Below are 21,534 nucleotides of genomic sequence, written 5' to 3'. Positions count from 1 at the left end.
TGTATTAACGGAGATGGAGGGAATTGCAAAACGACACTATTGACACAACCATAAACCTAATTAAAACTAGATGGAGAAGGTACCTGGGTACCATACTCCGCAAGGTTCGAGTTCTAAGGAGTTACCGAGCATAACACTGCAACTAGTTCAAATGACGAACCAAACCTGAAATTGTGAAGGAAAAGAACAAATAACATTGACCCTTGTGTATAATAAACAATGGATCCATAAACCAGGGAAACAATAAGATTTATAGTTACCAACCAAGAGATAGCTCGACCTCTATAAGGCTACGACAAAACCATACTTTAATAATGTTAGTGAAATACAGGAACAAAATACAAAGGGATACCCCGACCTCTGTAAGACTATGAGAGAACCATATTGTAACAATGTAAGTGAAATATAGGAAGATATAACCCAACTACAAAGAGATAGCCCATACTCTGTAAGTTTATGATAGAACCATACTTTAGCAATGTAAGTGAAATACATGAACACAATACCTCCGCACCGACCTGAAGAGAATGATGGTTGCAAATACACACAGGCCGCAACCTTGATCCAATAATTCTGCCACCCTGAGTCCATGACCATGCAAATATAACGAGCCAAAGGTGTGAGGGACTGAGTGTGTAGAATGAGGTAAGGTGTAGGGACTCTCTTCATGGTGAGCCAGGTGTACAAAAAAAACTAGTACTCCATCCTTCCAGGACGTTTGAGCATGATTTGCTCATAAATGAGCTCAACTCGACTGTAAGAGGTGACTTTGCTCACATCCAATCCTCCATGAGAAGGGAAACCCATCTCAGAGCAGGGAGAACAAAACTTGAAACTAGACAACTTAACATACGCAAAGACAATACCTCCCACCTGCTCACATTTAAGTTACTCCGACTTGATCATATGTGAATTGGCTTGTGAGCCCAAACCTTTCCACGTGAAGAACATGTGACGCAAGTGTGGATATTGGCTCTTCCATCGAGGGGTGCCACCCTATTCACCACACATATTGTGCGCAACTCAATAATTATGATGCCGTGGTGAATACGACACTGGAGAGCCATTACGCTGGCAAACCAAATGCCAAGCAAACTTCCATTATATCCCCATCGCTATACGATTGACGTGAAAACACCCCCATGTATATTTTTGAGCCGAGAGGCTCATTCTACAGCCCAATATGAGGGGATGTGTATGTTTTATCGTCCATCCCCTTTAAAATAAAAATAAAAAATAAAAATTGTGTTCTAAAGAGAAAAACAATGTTGGCTATAATAAAAAAATGAATAGAAGTAAACAAATGTATGAGTAAGATGTTTAGATCTTATACTTTTCAAAAATATTTCAACAAGAGATTTAAATAAACTATTTGAAGATTTGTGTTAATTAAATTATGTCATATCAACTTCATATATATTTAGATATAGAAAAAAAATGTTAAAATAAAACCTTTTAATGTTATATGTACAAAATATTCAATGTGGGCTATCAATAAAATATTTTAATAAGAATTAATATTGACATATACTTAAAATATATTAATAATAAAGAAAATATTTTAATTTGCGTCATAAAATGTCTCTATGTACATGTGATGTAAAATATGTAAATGACTTATATACTATATATCATTTAAAAAAAATTATGTATATATCATGAAAAATTAAGTTTTTATGGTTAAAAAGTTTATTCGGTCTTATATATACTCTATTTAGCATTCAAAAATACAATTTAAACAAAGAAAAATAACACATTGTATTTTTTACTCTAAAAAGTTTGCATGTGACGAAATTCGATCCCTCTTGGATCATGTTAGATCCATACTTAAGATGGATCTATGCTGGTTTTATGATTTTTTACTAAGATATTGTATTTAGTCTAAATAATATGATACAATTTTATTTTTATAGTGACATGGTAGAACTTTGAATTATCAGAAAATCCAATTTAGTTTGGATACCATTTTATCAATTAGGAAAAAAACGTGAAAATAAAAAATAAAAGAAAAAAAAAAACTTTTTATTGAAAATTAATTCACAAATTATATTGATAAATTAACTCCATCATTATGAATAATAAATTTGGGAAATTAAAAAATTATACTAGTACGTTAATTCCATCACCATCATAATAAATTAAATTGATGAATTAACTCTATCATAAAATAATGATGATGATGATGGTTAACGTCCACTGAGACCAAATTGGTCTATCGGACCTATAATTTCTTAATTTCTAATTGTCTGGCTCCTCGTCTTTCTTGGCGAGATTGGCGATGTAGCTTTCTTTTTCTTCTCTACGGTCTTCCAACTTTCTTTATCTTGCATCTCCTTCATCTCTTATGGTTCTTGGGACATTGGTGCCTTAGCTTCACGATCTATTGTGTTCGTCCTTTTGGAGATAGTCGGAGAAGAAGTTTGGTTTAGGAGATCTTCTTTGCTGTTAAATGAAGATTTATTATTCGAAACCTCATAACTGTCGATACTTGAGGGGTTGTTGAGTTCATTTTTTTGTTGTTGGGCGGGGCTTTCCCCCTGCTTGTCTTGAGAGTTGTTTCTATCTTGCCCGATTTCTTGTAATTTAGAGTTTTCTCGAGAATATTCTTCTTTGATGACAGTGTTGTGTTCTTTTTGTGCTCCTTCCCACCATGTAGATCTATGGTGATTTTTTCTAGCAGAATTTTTCTGGGAGGCTTTTGGGCAATTTTTGGCTAGGTGGCCTGTCTCAAAGCAGGATTGACATCTGAAGAGGACACTTTCGTAATCGAGTTTCTGGTTCCACACATAGTCTTTACTTGTTAGGTGTATTTCAACTGGGAATCCGACGCTGAATTCCATTTCCACACAGATGCGTGCGTAGGTGGTTCTGGGATATTCCTCTGTTTCTGGGCACCTGTAGTAAAATTTCCCAATTGCATTTCCAATGGCTTCTAGCGAAGAGATATTCCAAAGATGCAAGGGTAGGTTTGGAAATCTCACCCAAACTGGTGCTGAGGTTATGACTGTTGTTGAGGGATCGAATGATGGGTTCCATGGCCTCATGAATAGGCCTGATTTATCCCAAAACCAAGGGTCGGAATCTAGAATACATTGTTTGCTTTCACGGTTTTCAAAATCTACTATAAAGAAACCCCTAGCACAGGGGTAGATATTAATTGCATCAGGAATTAGAGGCTTCCATACCTTCGAGATCCAACTGTGGAGAGTTGTCAGCCATGGCCAAAAACCATTGAATCGGCATATTAGGGCACTTTCAGAGAACTTCAAAGCCTCATTGAGTAAGGCCTAGACTACCTGAACAGTGGGAGCTGGGGCTTCACTGACGATATGGGCAGGAGCTTGTCCCCCAAAGGCAGATGGAATTGAGCCAGCAGCTATTTTCGCGATGCTGGGAGCCATCTAGAGAATGTTCTCCTTAGCAGGCGAGGGAAGCAAGACCGAGAATGTATATTAAATGTGCTGCAGAGCCGCAGATCATATCATGGCAGATCTGAAGGCCGCAGATCTGAAAGCCATAGATCACTAGCAAAACATCTTAGCAAGCGAGGGAAGCAAGACCAGAATGTATATTAAATGTGCCGCAGATCATATCATGGCAAATCTGAAAGTTGTAGACCGCAGATCACCGCAGATTTGAAAGCCGCAGATCACCGCATATCTGAAAGCCGCATAGAATATCAAAGTAGATCACCGTAGAATCACTGCAGATCTGAGCACGCAAAGCCCAACCGCACTCCTCAGCAACAACAACAACTTGAAGGAGAGAAAATGATACGCGGAGCTCAGTTACAAGAAAACTGAAAGAGAGCATAACTTAGATCACCGTAGAATCACTGCAGATCTGAAAGTCGCAGATCTTGCCATGTCAAGTTGTGCGGATAGACCGTGATTTTTCGGGTCCAAGAAAGCACTAGCACCCTTCAAAAGTGTAAGAATATTTTTCAAAATCGAAAGTAGATCATCGTAGAATCACCGTAGATCTGAGCACGCAAAGCCCAACCGCACTCCTCAACAACAGCAACAACTCGAAAGAGAAAAAATGATATATGGAGCTCAGATACATATATCTATATCTATAATAAAATATGGAATCAAAATTAAATCACTAAACTAAATTGGTGAATTAACTCATGTACATGAATAAAAAAAAAAAAAAACCAGAAAAACAGTAATACAAAACTTGTATATCACAATTTTTTTTGTTTTTACTTTAACATTATTTTTAGTAAAAATTACATTAAAACTATACTAGCTCAAACCATAACTCTATCCTAATAAATAAATAGAATAAAAAATCAATTTCTATATAAAAAATAAATAAATTAAAAAATCAGAACTAACCCACTTCATATAACTTCATCACTACAGATCACAACAATTTAATCCATAAATTCCTCATAATTGGAGAAATGAAATCAAAATATGCGAGAGAAAAGATTTAACATTTTAAATTAAATACTTATTGCATACAAAAGGCACAAGTTTATCACAAGTTATCTTTTATTTTTAATATATATACGAAAGGTATAAAGATTATAATTAATTTTTTTCCTTATTTTAGTATATATAATAAGATTAACTGCGAAAACAAAAAATATTGTAATATAATTTATAATATAAAAATAATTAATAAATAAAATTATAAGATAAATTTAGAAAAAAAAAATGTGTTTGAGAATTTAGTTGGTCCTGAATAAACATTAACTGACATAAAATTTTTGAAATATTATATTAAAATATTTTTATTTTTATTTTAATAAATATAATTTAAACTTGATTTATTTTTCATTGATGATGATGATGATGGTTAACGTGAGATCAAATAATGGTCTATCGGACCTAAATAAACAAATTATATATTTTGATTTAAGATTTTATTCCTATGCTCAAAAAGCTTGGAGAGAAGCCTCCCGAGCTCACTATAATTTTGACATTGTAAAAGGCTAGGAAGATCAGTATTGTAGCAAAGATTGTGAAACTGAGATCTAATGTGGTTATACGCGGGGCACTCTAAGAGGAAGTGGTTTTCAGCCTCGATGTTCCTATTCTCACATATATGGCAGATCCTTTCCATCTATGGCGTTTTAGGAACTGCCCAACGACCTGTTTCACTATGGAGCTCATGAGAATTCGTTCTAATCTTTGCTATATTAATTTTCTTCTTTGAGCTAGTTAAAATAGAGAGATACTTTTGATCTTCTAGGGTGGGGTTGATGACCTTCTTATAATAACTTAATTTTCTTTTAGCCGCTAAGTCTTTCTCACACCACATTTTTTCTTTGAACTTAGAAGTAACAATATCTTTAATGTTATTTATGTTTTGCAATGCATCATTTTCGTTGATTTCCCAATAGTTTAACCAGGCCCTTGTGTCTTTATGCCACCCTCGATTAAGCCTTAGGTGGTTTTGGCTAGAATTTAATGCTAGCTTAGGAAGTCTATGATCGTCTATGTTACTAATTTTGTGCTTGTACAACAGAAACCTAAGCATAGCTAGGCTCTCAATAGGGGAAAGACCTGCTTCTATAAGGAGAATAGGATAGGGTGTATTACTTTTAATTTTCAGGTTATAAGTTATAAAACGCTTCTGGATTTGCTCAATCTTTCTCCATGATTCTCTAGAGATGCTGCAACCCCAAACCTCACAGCCATATAAGATAACAGGAGTGACTAAAGTTTCAAAGAGGAACTTCTTTTTATCCCACATTACAAGGTTTGCTATTTTACAATTATTTTCAAGACCAAAGTAAGCTTTCCACCCCCCATTAATCCTTTTCTCAATGCTATGGTTCCAGTTGAGCTTGTGATGAATATCAATTCCTAAGTACTTGTAAGAATACACTTCCTCCAAGTTATTATAAATTATTTATATTAAAAATATTAATAATAAAACCAATTTAATTTTTTTATAAAAAATTATAAATTTATAATTATATTTAATTAATTATAAAAATTATAATTACATTTTGCCTGATAAAACTTGTAAATAATGTTTTTAAGACTATTAAATTATATTTCTTCACTTACTAGATTAAGTTATATTATTAGAATATATCATTATAATGATGATACTTGTCCCAACTTCCAAGATTATTTCAAAGGAATGGTCTTTATCACCCATCAAACTTCAAATTCATAAACAAATATTCATGTGAGACAAGGTAGACTCTTTGGTCCTTCATATTAATATTTTAATCCAGTGATTAAAGCCAATCTTGGGATTCCTATTTTGAAATGTTTTTTAACTGATTCCTGGGTTTAAAACTGATAAAAATATTTGTCAGGAAAGCGTTAATAATTTATTTTTTGACCATCGTCAAGATTAGAAGAATTTGTTAATTTTTTAAGGTCAAAGATGGAATAAATTCAAAGTTATTTTCGTATTTTAAGTAGAATAATGACTCCCTTAGTTGTTATCTAAGTTATTTTTTATATTTAAATTAAATAAATAATGGTTCCATTCCCAACTTACATAGATAGTTGAATATTGCTTTAAATTGTCTTTACGAGTATCACTTTTTTGGCCACGGATATTTTTTAATATCTTGCAGAGGTATTTTCAATATTTTACAGAGGTATTAATAGAAAAACATATTTGTATGTGTTGAAGAAATAATTGGGAAAATATTATTTTTATCACTATTAAATGATTTTAGATTTTTTAAAAACTTTTAGTTTGTTTTTATTTTTTCTTTCCAATTTTATATGATGAAAAGGTTTAACAAAAAGGTGAAAGTGTGGGTAGATAATAAGAAATATGTATTTGTATTGGGTGGGGAAATAATTAGGAAAAAATGGATGAGGTTGAGGAAATAATATGGAAAGCCAAGTTAAAACAAATTTGGGAGTGGGGAAATAATACATAAAGAAAAATAAAACAAATGTGGGGTGGGGGACCAAAGAGAGATAATAAGGAAAACAGATTCTGTTTTTTATATTACCTACACTTCATTTGGATTGGATCATTGTATTTTTTGTCATCTATTTTGATGTTTTTAGAGTGAAAAAAGTGGAAGAATTAGCTCAAAGGACTATTTTAACCAACGAAACCTAATTGGCAAATTCAGGTTTGAAAGCTTCCAAGACCATTTTGAGGCATCAAACAACGTTTTTTGGGGGTAAAAATTTGTTTCTTGAGCATAACACACTATTTTAATATTCTAAACATAGGCCTTTCTAATGTCACAAGAATTGCCTCAATCAAAGTTCATATGCAAAGTTTATGCCACTCGGAAGTTGACCTTCCTGTTTTCACCACCATAATTCGAGAGGATGCCATGTTAACCCCCATAGCTCATGCAAAAGGGGCTAGCCACACGATTTTGATGAAGAAGACTCTAGAAGAGTCTATACTGTCAAGAGTTGAGGGAGTCAAACCTAACCACTAGTAGGCTATTGAGTTGTGTTATAACTAGGTCACTAGGAGGAAAACGAGTTCCATTCCTCTCGAATTCATTTGTTCCATAAATGAGCATAGCAATATAGAGGGTTAGGGAGAGAGCACATATGGATGATTTGTGCATTGCAGTAGCTAATGGGCCACATGCAATACTTTTTTGTACTCACAGTCATTTCTATTTAGAGAAAGAGAGCAGAGTGATCTCGCCTTCCAGTTGGGTTTTCTCTCGAAAGGGTTTCCTAGTGTATATCTTGTGTTGATTGTGGCTTGTGAGTTTTTATTTCATTGTTCTTAATTTTTTGCATATTTATAATTTACATGCATACAAAATATACAATTTAATTTACAGATCCAAAAATCTAAAAAGAAATAAGCCCTCATAGTGTAGATTTCAGACTTTTAAGTATAATTTATCATATATGTTGTGATGAATAGCCCAACGGGATATCCACAATAATTTATAGATCAGATTGGTATCATAGCTTGTTTCTTTCGGTATATTGTGGAGATTTGTCGGGGATCTAGATCAACTAAGCCAAGAGTCAGAAAACCTTAGCCATAGCTGATGAATCTATGAATACCCTCGTGATCCTACAGAGGAGAGGTTTTAGCTGCTAGAAGCACAATTTGTAGATATAAACTGTAAAGTGAATCTCCTCATATCGGTTCTGAGCAATAAGCTCATTCTATTAAGAGAAGATGGGGGTTCAATAATAGAGTTCAGGCTTCTGTGATCCATATCAATTTAAAGAGAAATTTTTCGGCGAAAATCACAAGGAATATCATTTGTCGACGCGTTTCGAACCAACCAGTGTGGTTCATCGTCAGGACAAGTTGAAGAACAGAACCAGCTTAGCGTGATTAAATAGCTAGAGCAGAGACACCAACGGTAACCAGGGCGAAAGGTTGACTCAAGGAGCAAGGTCAAATTTAGTTATATTAGGTAAAAAATAAATGAATAAAAATCTAAATATATAATGCAGAGGATAGATCAAAGGGGAGATCAGGAGATCGAGAAAAATAAAGAACGAGCCCAAGAAAGGACCAGAAAGAGATCAACCTAGTTTGAGTGTTGTGAACCATTCATAGTTCTTGTTAAAAATGGAAGCGAAGGTCAATTTTAAGTCATACTAAAGTGAGATCGACACTTTGAAGCTAAATCGCTGGGGTGCAACAATAAGATGTTTATTTCAGTGTTCATCATATAGGGGAGGAACAATATATTTCATTTGCATTGTTGAAATTAGAGGGCCATGTCCTGACCTGGTGGGAAAGCCACACAGAGACCTTGAGGTTGGAAAGGTCCTCTAGTGGCTAAGTGGGAAGAATTAAAAACCCTTATAAAGTCACAATTTTATGCTATTGGGTATGTAGAGGACTGGTGGATTTGGTGGCACTACTTCAAGCATATGCATGGGAAAATTGTATGAGAATACACCACAAAATTTGAAAAGATGACCATAATGTTGGGTATCTCCCCAAAGAACCGAGTTGTAATCCTCAAGTATCTTGGGGGTCTACATAGCCATTTTCCGCCTTTGGAAGCAAGTGTTGTTGTTCAAGCCCAAATCAGTGGACGAGGCTTGTGTACATGCAAATTACCTGGACAACATAGGCTTGAAGAAAGGGAAATCAAGTGGATCAAAACATAAGGAGTAGTAGGACACTTTTAAGGAGGATAAGAAGTGGAAAGGGGGAAAGGATAAAAATACAGCGACCGTAAAACACTAGTGCAAGGATCCCAACAACCACTGCAACAATGGTGGTCATATAGAGGATATGTGTTAGAAGTTGCATCTAAAGATTAACCCGAAGAACAAAAAGAAAGATAATACAAATAAGAATCTCATGGCCACCGATTTAAGCAACTAGGTTGAAATCATCTTAGACGTGGATGAAAATATCATCTGTATATCAATGCAAAAGGAAGTGAAATTGAGTAGCCTTCAACACCAAAAAGAGAAGGAAATGACCAAACTCTTCCACATAAAGATATAGGTTAACAAAGATTGATTCTTTGTTGACATAAGATCACAGGTGAATCTCATTACAGTAGAGATGGTCAACAAACTGAGATTGGAATTTCATGATAATCCAAGCCCATATCCATTGGGATAGATAAATAAGGATGCAAAGTTAAAGGTAACAAAACAGTGCAAAATAAGATTTGTTATTAGTGTTGACTTTATTGATGATGTAAAACTATATGTAGTTTCTCTTGATGTATGTGGAGTGGAATTTGGAAGTCCCTACATATATATTCTAAATGCAATCTTCATGCGTAGATCCAACCAATACTAGCTCATCAAGGATGGAAAATCATTCACCATCAATGCGCACAAAGGCGCGTAAAAAATTCACTAGTAAGTGCCAACCAAGCCAATAAATTGATCACTTCTAACAAGAAGTATGTTCTAAGAGGAAAGACATCCTTGGAGGGGTGTACTAAGAAACATAAACAACAATTGGAAGAGTTTCTACATTCATACAAGGATGTTTTCCAAGATCCTAAAGGGCGACCACCCAAGAGGGAAGTGGAGTACAAGACCCAACTATTTCCAGACTCCCCATTGCAAAATATTGGGTTGTATAGATAGTTTGTCATAGAAGCAAGTGAGGTGAAGAAACATTTGCAATAGTTAATGGAACAATTTCATTCAACCGCGCACATCACCATGTGGGTCACCTACCATCATGGTACCAAAAAAGGATTGGACTTGGTGGGCATGTATATATTATAGGGAATTGAAAAAAATCATGCTCAAGAATAGGTACCCCCTGTTATACAAAATCTACGACTGCGGACAAAAGTATATTTCCCAGGCTTGGTCACTGACCTAAAACATCATAAAGACAAAGGGACTAATGTTTTTCTTAAAGTAAATAGATAACGGGATGAAGCCTACCTGGAATCTATTGTATGCTTCTCTCCTTCCTTGGCTTGTATGCTCCAATCCTAACTCCTATCACTATAATTAGAACCTGCACAATTAGACAACAAAAGCAAATGATCTATGAGATATATGTAGCATCATCTAATAACTTTATTTAATAGATCAACATGGTATTGAAATATATGAAACCATAACATAGGAAAACCAAAAACTCTTTGGATTAATAGAAATGGAGTGAGTTACAACCAAAAATAGGTGTTGGTCCTATAGAAGAGCTCCTATAAGTTGACTTATCCTTTCCTTGTCACAATGTGCACCTCTAATCACCCAAATGCATAGAAATATATCTCTCTCACATCGGTAGCATAAGGGTAGAATTACTCTCCAAAAGCCAACCACAACCAACCACGTGCTGGTGGAATGAGGTAAATATATAAGGAGAGGTAGTTCATGAGTTATCCTTTTACCAATATGGGATTGAGATCCACTCTTGATGGGAGAATGAGCTCAAGGGATAAGGGATGAAAAATCCAAGGTAGTATAACATCGGATTCAAGACTTTTATCCGAGGTAAATAGTTACAACAAATCTTGGAAGCTTCTGGAAGAGGAAGCTTCGGGATTCTTTTTTATTTTCCCGAATTTATGGAATCAACGCACCCTCAACACTAAGGAAACTACTGGTGTTTAACATAGGTGTAAAGTAGGGAAACTTGGTATCAACGCTGGTCAATGAGGGGCAAAGGTGCATTGGTCCTTAAAATGACTAAAATAAAGCAGTTTTAGGCAGAAACTCAGGGATTAGAAAGAGTCATGCTTAGGGCTTTGTGTAGGGAGGATGAAAAAGTGTTAAAAGGATGTGAATGAAATTGTTTGTAGGCCTATTGACTAGACGTGACAAAATGGCCTATCATAGATTGCCCCCTAAAGTGAAAAGTCAGAAATGATAGTTGATGACTGAAGTGCTTCACCTTGTGACAAGTCAAGATCAAAAACAACTAGCGAGATCATCTTTTGTTACATAACATTTACATCATGACATCTTTGCTGAGGGAGGCATACCCATACTCCAACACATAAGCTAACATTACATGTACAATGATCAAAAGACATGTCCACAAATGAAAAATGGTGGACTCATGACTGGATGAATGTTTATATAATCATAACCATCATACATTATGACCTTGTATTACTCCAGAAATCGTAGCCCGAATGGATGAAACTAGATTTGGGGTATTCTATCTCGTTCAAAGGACTCACCAATGTATGAGCCTAACCATGTGAATCAATAAGCTGAGGTTGAACATCAAAGACACCATTTGATTACCAACTAATGATGTAAGCCATTAACAGATGTGAGAGAAATCACTGATCATGTTAATGGATCTCAAGGTACTCTAGTACAATCCATATGGTGTGAATAAATGAGTTGATGTTGAACACCACATAAAATATTTTGATCGAAGGCCAATGATGTAAACTTGTTGCCGAGAGCGAGGAAACTTGCCATTGATGTATGCAAGCACCAAGGTACCAAGGGATGTTTCTAAGTCAACTTCCTGGATAATGAGTTGATGTCGACAGGAAGTGACTCGTTGCAGGAGGGCCTTGATGTATCCCCCATCAATGACACGAAATGGGTATGATGATTTGAGATAGAATGATCAGAATTATGCTGATATGGAATTGGATCAGGAAAGGCAGACACGAAATTAAGGCTTAAGAGTATTGTAGCAAATATTGATTGAATGACTTCTCTTGAACACAACAAGACACTAAATGGAGTTGGAAGCATTGACCCAAAACCAAAACGGAGGATTTGAAACAGTATGATAAACCAAAAGAAAAGCATATTTCCCAACCCAATAGCCACAAAGATGAAGTGGAAGAGTGTCATGTTCAAGAACAACTTACTACCATTAACAAAATGGAGTACCTTATTTTCCCAATTTAACCAACCATACTGGCCAGTACCTCTTTATTTTTTAACAAGCTTGAGGAGGATAACATATGCTTGATATATAAGTTCATCCTTTAGATGAATCCCTCTGAGAATATTTAACAAACCCAGAGAAGGAGTGGTGCGTTCCTGTCATGAATGATGAGTCCATCACTGTTTGATGTTTTTACGAGTCCAGCGAAGGTGAAAAATCGACATCTTTTTCATGTTTAGAGAGTTTGCAAAAGAGGCAGAAAAGTAAAATCTAGATGTTCCTTTTTGTATATAGTCCCTTAGGTCTGAAAAATAACACCCAAGAGAACCTCTTAGCCATGTTCAACTAAGGTATTCCTTTTTTTTAAGTAGTTTATCTCAGTTCAGAAAAGGGTTAAATGTATACTGAGTAGACGTATTTCCATTTACTTTAACGAGTTCGAAAAGACAAGTGCTCAACAATAATTTCATTTTTTGGGAGTCTGAAAAGAGCTGAAAGAGGACTCCTCTTGGAGGAGCGAGTGGTATAAAAGGTAGCAACTAGTTACAGTCATGATGGAATTTCTCAAAACATGCACAGGTCAAGAGTATGGCTAATAAGAAGCAGTGGTTCCTCAGGAAAAGGTAAAAACCAAAAAAAACATATGATCTTCCAAGCATATGGTGATGATGGGATGAGAAAACCAAGGCTCATCTAGCAAAAATAGGTTGATAAAAATGGAAATCACGAGAGGTAGGGTGAAAATGGTTTCATTTTTACAAAAGATTGAAACATGGGAAACTATGCTTAAAATTTGTTTTATTTTTACACAAGCTTGAAATAGAGAAAAACTACGCTTGGAATAAGTTTGCATGCCCCCAACATAATGACCCAATTCAAGGTACATGCCCCCTAAGATTGATTTCATGCACCTAAGTAGATTACTGGTTACTAATAGGTGGATGGAATGAAGGTTAATTTATGAGATCAAGTGAAAGACTTGATTTGGAATTTACAAGATCTAATCAAAGACTCGGATCGGAAGGGGATTGCTTCATTTTTTAATGAGCTTGACACATGAAAAGAACTATGCTCATGACACCTTGTTTTAGTTTTTAATGAGCTTGACACAAAAAATGAACTTTTCCCAAAGGACCTTGTTTCATTTTTTAATGAGCTTGACACAAGAAAAGGAACTCTACTCCAGGGAACTTTTTAAGGAGCTTGACACAAGATAAGGAAATCTGCTCCGGGCACCTTGGTCATGACCTGTAGAAGGTCATCGCTTCCAAGAGGGTCTCATTAGATCGGAGAACAATAGTCTGGAAGGGATACATATCAAGGGATCTAATGGAAATATCAGGTTCCAATGCCCCTAGTAAATGATTCACCATATCACCTGCTAGATCTAGGTTGTAAGAATTTGAGAAAATAGTGAAAGGGTAATCTTCATTAGTATGTATGTGAATGGGATAGGTTGCCACATAATTAACCTGTAGCAGGGAATATACGACTTGCACATTCATAATGCATAGGGAAGTAGGATGCTTGATTGTCAACTTAGGACCAACAAGAAAGTTGATCGATAGTCATAATCTTTCCATCATGCGGGAAGAACATCACATGAAAGAGTGAAGAGACAAGATCTCCCATGACAGAAAGATAGTCATGCCCAAGGAGTGAATTAAAATCCAAAGGGCCTTGGACTACCATCACATTGATAGAGACAGTCTTTCCTCCCAAAGTAATAGGAAATTGAGAAGGATCTCTAAGGGTTGACTAGTTCTTCTGTTAAAATCTATCAGATTCAAAGTGACAGACACAAGCTGCGAGGAACCCAAATCTTTCCATGTAGTGCGGGATAGACTACTAACATAATCTACATCATCAATAATAGTGTGATCGATGTCCTTATCATAATACTTTACCATGATCTTAAAATGCATGTAAGAAGGGAGACGAGGTTCTGTCAATCGACTCCAAACAAAGGCAATGCCATGTTTATTTGGATGGGGTTTCATGGGAATGGGAGAAATCCCCCCTTGTCTGATAGAATCAAAAGAAACAAGAAGAGCCTGAGAAATATGATCCTCACTCTCTATTGGAAAAGTACGATCGACTGAAGGTGGAATCAGGTCAACCATTTTATCAACCAACGATTGGTTGGGAATGGACTCATGGGATTCACGTTCAGAGAAAGTGGGATTGATGGGATTCAAATTCTGATCAATCACTTAATCAACTAGTGGAGGATTGGGAGAAAGCTTCCGGTAACCAGTTGGGAGACAAAGCTGAGAATCTGTAAGGTTTTCCAACATGTTGAGAATGCAACAAGATGATGGAGCTTAGTGGAAAGGAGTCGCCTTCACTAAGTGGGCCCGCAGGCAAATTATGGCGCAAATTCTATTTTTAGACTATGTCTATTTTTAGACATATGGATCATGGTCTATGAGTTGCAGGATGTTGTTTACGGATGATTGGTCATGTTGGAAAAAATAGATGGACTTCTATTTTTGGTTCACAACGGTGTGATCAAAGTCTATTTTTAGATTGCCAGGCTAAAAATAGAAAAGTCAATTATTATTGTCTCATAATAATATTTAGACTATAAACATTATCTTATCCTCTTGGAGCACTTCAGTTTGAGCTACATATGTGGCACATGCAGCTGTCAGAAGGAAATACGCTTTTCTTGTGATTCAGTTGAGCTATTGCATGCAGGACATCAGTTAGAACTCATGCATGTGAGTTCTGTGGAGTTGGATGTGGAGTTGATGGAGTTGTGTTCAGTTTGACTTGGTTAAACTAGTTGTAATTAGTCTAACTGCAAATAGACTAGTGATGAGTGATGTGAATTAATTGATTAAATTAATTCACTACATATTAAATCATAATGCAACTGAAGAATACATCAGTTAACTCAGTGCATGTACAGTTCAGTGGAGACAGGTGTTAGAGGTTGAGATTGCTATCAGTTGTGACTATAGTTGTGCATGAGATCTTGCACAAGAAATGTACTGAGTATGCCCATGAGGATTGTACAGTATATGCCCAGTAGAATAGCCTATGCTCAAGTGATTTCCAGTGTGAGTGATTCTTAGCAGGTATTGTGTGCAATAGAGGCAGGCAAAGCAGTGGAGGAGATTTGAACCTGTGACTTGTTCGGATCTGAGCTAGTTTTGTGTGTAACAGGTGGAGATAGTGTTGGATACTTGTGAGGAGTATTGTACTATGTATTGTTACATGTTCTCAATCATTAATATACAGATAGTGTGGGGTTTTCAGCTGTAAGCTTTCCCCGGGTTACATACTGTGTTAATGTGTGCATGCGATTGATGTTTCATTGTTTTTAATGCTGCTAAATTGATGATCAACTTAGAGGAGCTTATGTATTGTGCATGTATTCTGCAATAGTGCATGATCAGGATAATCTCTGTTGAATAAGTGTTTATTATTCAAAATTTCTACACAACACTTTTGAGGCTTCATCCATATAAGAAAAAATGTGAATAGGATGATTGACTTCACATAACCTATAGGGAAACTTGAATTTACCCTTTTTCCCATGGACCTTACTATCACTATGTGATGGTTTATCACCAACATGAACTCCAAAGGTTGATGACGAAGGCTGATGTGAGCCTGTGGATCACACTTCTAATACCTTGGGAATACCAGGAGAATATCTAAGAAGGTGGTCACCCTTACATAACTGGCAAGGGAATTTAACTTTGCAGGGCTGATTGGAGGGTTCCTCCATAATAGTTTCATTCATAACAATGGTTGCTTGGTTGCACCCTTGCTTATTTTTCTTGTTGTTAATATTCATTTTCTTGTTGTTAATTTTTTCAACTAGGGTCAAATTCCACATTGGACAACTCAGATGATCAAGATAATATGTGCATTAAATTTCTCTTTTTGAGAGGGCCAAAAACGGCCTAAATATCACTTGATTCAGCCAAGAAGAAGTTAAGTTTTAATTTATTTTATTAATTCATTCATTATGGAATGGGTCAGCCCTAACCACATGGGTAGATGCTTGGGTAAAGCTTAACCCCAATTAAATCCTCAAGAAAAACTATAAAAGGAAGAGACCTCAAGCTCATTTGGACACACACTCAAGTTATGTTTTTATTTCTTCTACTTTGTCTTGGCTCGCAGAGGTTCATCGATGGAAGTCCTCATTGGGTTTGAGATCACAGGTGAAAGGTTTGCTTTGAGTTAGGGTATTCTGGATCTCAGTCCCAGACTCAGATCTGGATCTCGGTCGTAGGCATAGAGTGGTCAAGAGAGAGAATTTGGATCTCTGGTCGCTTGGACAAAGTTTAGAGGGAGCGACTCTGAGTTCTAAAGGGTTTAGTCCCTAGTCGCTTGCACTAGGAAGCCATGGGAGTGACTTTGACAGTGCGGTCGTCGGGACAACTCATCCAGAGAGCAAATTTGGTCCTTCTGGTTGCTCGCATAGTTCCTTAAGGGAACGAATATGAGTTTTTACAGTCTGGGGCCGAGGTCGCACACACAGTGACCTCCTGAGAGCGGTTGTGCAGTTACAGTCACACACATGTAGTCTTCATGAGAGCGAACCTAAAGTTTAAGTCACCCATAGACAGTGTTGTTGAGAGCGACCCAGTCCATATCTAAGTTTTCGACATCGCAACTTCTGTTTTCTTCAGTGATCTGTTAGATCTGATTTTCTCTATTGTTATTACAGATTTTTAGATATGTTCTATTGTTTTCCACTGCAAATTATATGTATTGGGCTCATTGTACTCTCTGCCGTAAAATTTTCATGACGATATGCTAAAGAAGAAGATTTGAAAGGGTTTCCCCCTAGTGGGATTTTTCCTTGGTCTTGGAGCAATATGCTGTCTCTTATGGTTGTGTTGTTGTCTTCTCTATCACTGCATATGTTGTTCTTTCTTCAGTTACTTTTATGATTGATTATACTACTAACAAATTGGATGCATTGTTAATGAAAATATAAATTGGGCTAAAGTAATTGATACAACATTGAACAATATGAAAATTTAACATTGTATTGGAGCTGAGGTGAAAATCAAGCCCAAGAGAAGACATGCTTTGAAGCCCTCTTCATTAGATAGTAGATCACCTATTCAAGGACAAACTGTCATCCTCTACCTTCAAGGAGCATGAAAAATTGGGTGATGCATCAAAATTTGCTGCATGGAAAGTCAGATTAGAGATCATAACTGACAACAATGATGTGCTGGAGTACATCCAAGGAATAATACTAAGTCTCCAGAATATGCTTCCACTACACTCAAGAACAGGTACAAGAAAGGTGAGTCTAAAGCAAAGAAGATTATAGTTGATGGTTTGCAATATCATTTAATTGCTTATGTTGGGAATTTGAGGAAGTCTAAAGATATGTATGACACAATAGCTGACATGTATGAAGTGAACAACTTGAATGAAATTATCACTCTGAAAGTCAACTCAAGGAAACTAAGATGAATAAAGGGGAAACAATTCAATCCTACATTATGAGGATCTCTCGCCTTAGAGATAAATTCCAGAAGGTTGGAGAAATCGTGCCTGACAGAGAGCTAGTAGTTGTGACTCTTAGAGGTCTCCCCCCTATTTGGGAGATATTCATTACTACAATTAGCAAAAACAATGTCCTTCCAACATTTGATGAAATTGTTGGAAAGCTCACTCAATAAGAGTCAAGAATGATTGCAAGAGGAAGGATTCAAAAACATGAAGACGGATAGCCCACTACATATATCTCTCATGATAAAAGGAAGAATGTAGAAGGGGGTCCATTAAGGAAGCCTCCTTCTCATAATTCAAAAGGGATATATAACAAATCATTATCTCATATTGAATGCGTCAATTTTCACAAGACAAGTCACTATGCTCATGACTGTCTCGAGAGGAACAAGAGACATCACTACAACACTAGAGGCAAATACAATAACAAAAGAAGAAAGGACTTGTTATCACCCCAAGAAACTATCCTAGGTTGTATATCAGAGATGCTCGGGAACATTACAAACTCAACAAAAATGTTGGAAATATGTTGGATGAATGAAACAAATGCTGCATATTCAAGCCAGATAACCACTTCTACTATGATTGATCCTAGACATGGGTGAACACCCCCAGACTACAAGGCTTTAGACCACCAATTACTCACAGTTTAAGGAAAATGTGATGATGGAGGAGACTGATCACACCAGCAGATGCACAGGACCTTGTGATGGCTAGCTGCAACCAGTTAAAAGATCTGTAAATATGTTTCCTAATACACAGAAAGGATGACAGCTCTCTGGTATTAAGACAATAGAAACCTGCAAACAAATTCAATGATACATGCTAAATCCTAACACTGAGGTGGGATGACAGCCCCTCTAATGATAAATATTAACAACACATGAATAAATGTAAAACAGGCACAGCCTGGAACAAGTGGAAGAAGTGGAAAGTGAGCAATCAACAACAAAAGAAGCTTGTATTAGCTGGAAATGAAGACCAGATGCTGCAGGTATCACAGTAGTTATAGTCTCCAGAAGTTGAAGCTTACCACAGAATAGCACTCATCAACCTCATTACATCATTTTTCTGGGTATATATAGAAATCTGTTTACAAAAATTGCTCTACTGCTAAGCGTGGAGGTGTCTTAATGGATCACCAACCACATTTATAGTTAGATATGGGTTTTCTGCTACAATCTGAATGTTTTAATGAGCAAAATGGCTCTTTCTGTACTCTGGTGTACTCCTGGAACAAGTGAAGTATTAACTGAATAAATTCCAATAAATGCTGCAATGATTTATCTGCTCAAGGTGGTCCTTTTTTCCTTCGGAGGTACACTGTGTTGAATGCAGTAGCTGAGGGCTTTAATGCGCAGGCCTCTAGATCGTGGCTTCCTTCCTTCTTTGCATGCACAAGACAGGCCGAAAACACTGAAAATTGCATGAAACTGGACGATGACCTGCAAATGAAAACTGATCGTTGGATAACTCAGATGGACGGCCAAGATCACTTGGCGGGCAGCGTTGCGAGAAAACAGGAGCGAGATTAAATATTAGCCATGGATATGAACAATCGGACAGTGGAGATTGGCGTATGGAATTCATCGAGAACAGTCAGGAAAGGAGGGACGAGGGCCATTTGATTGTACGATTGTCGATCGGACGGTTGACGGGCGGTGGAGCTGATCACAGGTTAACGGGCGGGGAGTTGTACTGGAAGGGCGGTAAGCGGTTCCCCCGCACCGCTTTATGGCCAAGGGTGGTTTATGTACAGGCGGGTGCGATGGAATAATGTGAAGACGCATGGTAGGTAGGTTGGCAGGGAAAACCACTCTCCTGCGGGCTAACGAGCGAGTGGTTCACGGGTTGAAGGCTTGCAAACATCGTCAAATGATAAGGTGTGATAATCAGACAACTGACGGGAAAAGCATAGTTAATGCACATGTTGGTTGATATGACGGGTGATGTGACCGGTAAGGGGCCCGCTGAGTTATGATTTTTGCAAAGGCACACAGTTATAAAGGTCAGGACTATAGTGCCAGGGTGAAATATATAATAAGTTAAAATGGGGTTTATAAAACCATCGGGGGTTTATAAAGTTATAACAAAGAACGCAGGGATGGGAAAAGGGCTTAAATGGGTTTAATAAAGGTTATAACACAAAAATTCTTGGGAGCCCGAAAAATGGGTTTAGGCGGGGGTTTAAAAAAAACTATAGAGAGATATAAAAATAATGGGTTAGGGGAGCAATAGGAGAGTGGAAGAGGAGATGAAAACGAGGTTGTGGGAGTTATAAGGAGAAAAGGGGAAATGAAGGGGAAAACATGAAATACTGCTGCCAACCTTATGGAACCAAACCAGCACTGCTCAACACCTATTTTTATCCATCGACTGCTGACGAACATAGTAGAGCTAACACTAGCTCCTTCTGGGGATGAGATCCTCCCTGTGAGGTCTCAAGAACCTGCAGATCAATGTCTTTCTTACTGAAAACAAATTAACCAAAATTCCTAGTGTTCCATTAGGCATGGAGTCTACTGCAACTGTACTAAAACTGATAAAAACACAATATTTACAATTTTTTAAGGCCAAAGACCTTAAACAACATAAATTCTTAGAAAATGCACATTGACTGGGCCATCAAAAACTGCTTCTCCCCCCATACTTTTCAGTATGAAGGTGTTGTTCCCTTGAACCTGTGAAATGATGAAAGGCCCTCTCCAGAAAGCATCAAATTTCCCATGATTTCCTTTCTTCTCCTTTAATGCATCCCATTTCAAGACCAAGTCACCAGTTTGAAAATTATTTGTTTTTGATTTCTTGTCAAAGGCTTACTTAATCTTTCTCTGATGTACTGCAGCGTTTTCAACCAACTGTTCTCTAATTTGATGTAACTTTGCAAATGAGTGATCCTCTTTGTCATGCATTCTTCTACATCCTGCTCTTCTTGAAGGAATTTTGCCACAGGGAGGGTTAACTGAATAGGGAATATAGAATCATTGCCATATACCAGCTTGAAAGGAGAATCGCTTGTGGATTTTTTAATGGTCACTTTGTCGACCCATAGTGCATACTTGAGCTTTGAATCCAAATTCTTTTTATTATCCTCTAACAGCTTTTTAATTATCCTGATCAGGCTTTTATTAGAGGATTCTGCTAGAACATTTCCCTACGGGTAATAGGAGGTGGAATGAACAAGTTTAATGCCCATCGAATCACACATTTCCACCAATTCTTTTGCCCTGAAAGCTGTTGCATTATTTCTTATTAATTTATGTGGACAACCAAATCTGCTGAAGATATTTTCTGTCAGAAACTTCATGACCACCTTATGATCAACCTTCCTTGTAGGGACTACTTCAATCCACTTAGTGAAATAATCAGTGGCTACTAATATCCACTTGTGTTGGCCACTGGAATGTGCATTGATTTCTCCAATAAAATCTAAGCCCCACTGGTGAAAAGGTCCTTTTGCCTGAATTGGTTTTAGGGACAGGGATTTCAACTTTTGTTTTCCTTCAAATCTTTGGCACCTGTCACAAGATTTAACAAAAGCAAATACGTTAGAAAATAAAGTGGGCCAATAGTACCCAGCTCTGAGAATTTTGTGGGCTGTAGTTTTCCAGTAATGGTGCCCTCCACACATGCTGTTATGAAACTATTGCATAACTTCTTTTGATTGTTCTTTTTCCAGACACCTTAAAATATTCCAGATGGATCCCTGTAGTAGAGCAGATTTTTATTAATGCAATATTTTGCTGCTCTAAGTTTTAAAGTTCTGGCTTGAATTTGAGTAAATTCTGAAGGGATTTCGAGCTTCAGCAA

Source organism: Pinus tabuliformis, chromosome 7, assembly GCF_031772625.1.
Source record: "Pinus tabuliformis cultivar Carrire ecotype Pingquan chromosome 7, CPIR1, whole genome shotgun sequence".
NCBI lineage: Eukaryota > Viridiplantae > Streptophyta > Pinopsida > Pinales > Pinaceae > Pinus > Pinus tabuliformis.
This window is presented reverse-complemented; position numbering follows the sequence as displayed.